The sequence below is a fragment of the Rhinolophus sinicus genome, linkage group LG10 (assembly GCF_036562045.2).
Source record: "Rhinolophus sinicus isolate RSC01 linkage group LG10, ASM3656204v1, whole genome shotgun sequence".
Classification (NCBI taxonomy): Eukaryota; Metazoa; Chordata; class Mammalia; order Chiroptera; family Rhinolophidae; genus Rhinolophus; species Rhinolophus sinicus.
The window spans coordinates 36,520,098-36,524,247 of NC_133759.1; the positions used below are offsets into that span (position 1 = coordinate 36,520,098).

General features: G+C 38.8%; 1 pseudogene; it reads left to right on the forward strand.

Annotated features, from left to right (window-relative positions):
* Positions 1–1,689: 1,689 nt before the first annotated feature.
* LOC141567103 (cysteine-rich PDZ-binding protein pseudogene) lies at positions 1,690–1,969 on the forward strand (annotated as a pseudogene).
* The last annotated feature ends 2,181 nt before the right edge of the window (positions 1,970–4,150 follow it).

The following is a 4,150-nucleotide window of genomic DNA, read 5'->3' on the forward strand; positions in this document are numbered from 1 at the left end:
ATATTATTAATATTATCCCCATTTCACAGATGAAGAAACGAAAGTTCAGAGAGGTCTTGCCCAAGTAAGGTGATCTTACCCAAGTAAGCTGTCTTGGTTTATCTGGAACTGCCCTGGGTTTAGCACTGAAAGTCCTGCATTCCAGGAAACCTCTCAGCCCCCAGCAACCTAGGACATCTGTTCACCCTAATGCCAAGACTGCATAGCTACTAGTAGAAAAGCATGGATTCCAACCAGGATCTGTCTGGCTCCACACCTCACTCTCTTTCCACCATGCCAGAGTGAACTCCAATAAACAGACAAAATACATACATAGGAAGGAAGGAAGAAAGGAAGGAAGGAAGGGAGGGAGGGAGGGAGGGAGGGAGGAAGGAAGGAAGGGAGGAAGGGAGGAAGGGAGAAAGGAAGGTATAAATCTACTTGAAACAAGAAAAGTATTTGCCTATGAAGCCAAGAAGCATAAACTTAAAACAACATAGTACTGTAAAATTTCTATCTTAATTCTCAAGTTTAAAAAAATGTCCAAAAAAAAAAGCAAATCTATTATAAATGGTAGACAGACAGATGGCAGGGATGGAGGAGGACATCGGGCTAGCTTGTCCATTTGAGCTGATATATGCAGCCTCAGGAAAGCTCTCAGTGTGCTGTGCTATGTGTGCAGTTTTGAAGGCTTCCAGGCTAAAGAGGACTGTGTGTGATGCAGGGAAAGGTCCAGGACCCCCAAAGTGCACTGTCTGCAAGTGAAATCGCTGACCCTTCCAGTGGTGGCAGTCAAAAGCCACCCAAAGTTTGAGCTGAGGCTCATTTTACTAATCTTTGGTTGGAGCTCCCCAACACTGTCTGGGATCTGAATCAGTTTCCACTGCCATTGAGAGTTTTCCCATTCCTTTCTTGTCTCAAGTGGAGCTGGACATGACCTGCTCAACTCTGGTCTCTGGTTGTTGACCAGTCCCGGTTTCCCTGTTATCAAAGCTGCCGCCCTTAGTCCTTATTGACTATAGAAAGTTTATTTATTTTGTTCAACAAGCCAACTTGAATTTCCCCAAAGAATTTTTTGATAGGTAAAACATCAAACATATTAAGCATGTGGAACTTTGCCACCCATACTTGTTGCTCTAAGGAGGATGGTTGCCATGGCAATGGCTCTGTAAGATGGAGTCAGGCTGAAGGGTGAATAAAATACCATAATGGAGCCCAGGCCACCCAACCAGCCAGCCCCTTATGATACTGGGAGTGTTTGCCCAAGTCTTGGAAGTTAAGTCATAATTAAGAGAGAGTGAGAGAAACAAAAATGTCCCACTGCAAATAAACATGTTGAGGGGTGGGGGTGGGGGTTAGAATGTGGGTGGAGATGTTTTGAAAGTCAAGAGTGAGTGTATGGGACTGTTTCTTCTCCTGAGGGCTGGCAGAATCCTCCCACCAATGCTTTTGTGTAAATAGACCAGTCCCAAGCATCTGCAAAGAGGCATAACCAATAGAACAGAGAGAACTCAATGAAGGGTTCACCAAAGAGTGACCCTGCCACCTTTTTGGCAACATACTCCAAGATACTCTGCTATACTCCAACATACTCTACCGGGTTCATTCTCTGTGACCCAGTAGTCCCATTCCTGGAAATCTGCCCAAATAAAATCATCCTGACTCTAAAAAAACAACAACTGTGGTTCCATGGGAACCATTAGAAGAAGGATGGTATACAGGAAATGTGAAAAGTACCTTGGTACTGTAATCATTTCAGATACATCTCCCCATGTGCAAGGAATTCCACAGAAAGTGGTGGAAAACGCTGAACAAAAATAAAGCTTTGACTTCTAAAAGGGCAAAATTTGATCCACATGGAAAGAATAAGTTCTCCACTTGCAGAATTTGTAGAAGTTCTTGCACCAGCCAGTTTCTCATTACTGCAGCGTTGTGCAATGTGTGGAAAAAGGTTTTAGATACCAAAAATTACCAGCAAACATCTGTCTAGATGTATTGATGAAGTTTCTGGTTTCCTATACGATTTTACTTTCTGCTTTGACTTTTCAAGAGATAACATAAATGTTCAAATTACACAAGAACATGTTTTAAGACAAATAATTAAGTTTAAACCAGGGAAGTTGATCAGTATTCATTCTTTTGCTCTCATGAAGTTCTGAACAGCACAATGTAACTAGTTTCCTTCCTGAAATTATTTTCTTTAAAAACATTTTATAGAATTGGAATAGTGGCAAATTTGAGGGGAAAAAATTTTCCTTCTCTGACTTATTTCACTGAGCATAATACCCTTTAGGTCCATCCATGTTGTTGCAAATTGTGAGATTTTCTTATCTTTTCTTTTTATGGCTGAGTAATATTCTGTTGTATAGATGTACCACTTCTTCTTTATCCATTCATCTGTTGATAGACACATAGGTTGCTTCCATATCTTGACTATTATAAGTAATGCTGCAATGAACATAGGGGTGCATATACGAGTATGTTTTTGAATTAATATTTTGGGTTTCTTAAGATAAATACCCAGAAGTGGAATTGCTGGGTCATAGGGAGTTCTATTTTTCACTTTTTGAGGAACCTCCATGCTGTTTTCCATAGTGGCTGCACCAAGTTGCAATGCCACCAACAGTGTCCTTGGGTTCCCTTTTCTCCACAGTCTCACCAACACCTGTTTGTTGATTTATTAATGATAGCCATTATGATAGGTGTATGGTGATATTAAACAAGATTAAGAAGTACAAATTGCTAGTTATAAAAATAGTCACAGGGATGTAAAGTACAGCATGGGAATATAGCAATAATATTGTAATAACTCTGTATGGTGCCAGGTGGGTACTAGACTTATCAGGAGGATCACCTGGTAAGTTATATAAATGTCTAATCACTATGTTGTACACCTGAAACTAATATAATATTGTGTGTCAATTGTAATTTTAAAATAAATTTTTTTTAAAAATTAATTTAAAAATTTCCCAGTTCTATGTACATTTTTTATTTAATATTACTCACATAATTCTTATTATCCTCTCCCTCTACTTTATTATAGATATTGCCAATATGAGAAGATTATTGATATTTCTCTTTGAACTTGGTACCCAGACTTTAAAAAATGATTCCCTTAGTCCCTTGTTGGCTGCTTAGTTCTTAGACTCAGCAGTCCCTTAATTAATTGCAGTTTCACAGAGTATCTAAATATCTGAGACCATTATTGCTGAATGGTTCCTAAGTAGTTAGTCCAGACCCAAATCAGACACAAGTTGTATTTATGATTTTCCATTTGTTCTTGAAGCCACAATGCCAATACCTTTCATATGAAAACAAGAACACAAGGACCGCCCCGCGTAGGTCTAAATGAATACACTGAATTTCAGAAAAACACATATTCCACGCATGACCTTGAATTTAAACTGTCATGAAAAACAGTGCACTGTCTACAGGTGAAATCGCTGCCTTGATTTACAGCATGAAAGACGGGAGAACAGTGTTCATCCACGACGTTTAATGTAAACGAATGACCACTCTTTGGGAAAGCTCTTTGAAGCAAAAACCAAACCTTCTTCTTTTTTTTTTTTTTTACCTCTACCTTTCCCCACCAATAAATAAATAAATAAATAGAACAAAGGGGGGATAGGCTGTGGGTACAAAGAAGTTCAGCGCAAGGTTGTTTTCAATTCTGTAAAACTGGAAAAAGGAAAGAAAAGAAAAAAAGCTTAATCCTAACAGCAGTGGAGAAGCTACATTATGCTGCAGCAGCACAAGGAAATATAAGGCAGACAAAAAATGTTTAAGAAATCATCCTAACAGATGGAGAATTTCTCATCCTTTCATGTTAAAAGGTCAAATGCATAATTGTAAATACAATATGATCTGAATCATGGGGAAAACAGGCAAGAATCTGGAAGGAAATTAATCAAATTGTTAATAGTTCTTGGCTTTAAGTGCTAAGACTGGGGTAAGTTTACTTTCTTCTGTTTTTCTAAATTTTCTATAATGGGCATGTCATTTTTATGTTTGCAACAACAATAAACTTTTTGAAAGACCCAGTAGATACTTTCTTAGCTCATGGCTACTCCAACCCTCTTTGCTCTCATCTGCTTCTACTGTAGAAGCTGGAAAAGCACAAACGGCCACTTTTCCAGCCACTTTCGTCCTGGCAGAAGCCACATGCCACAAT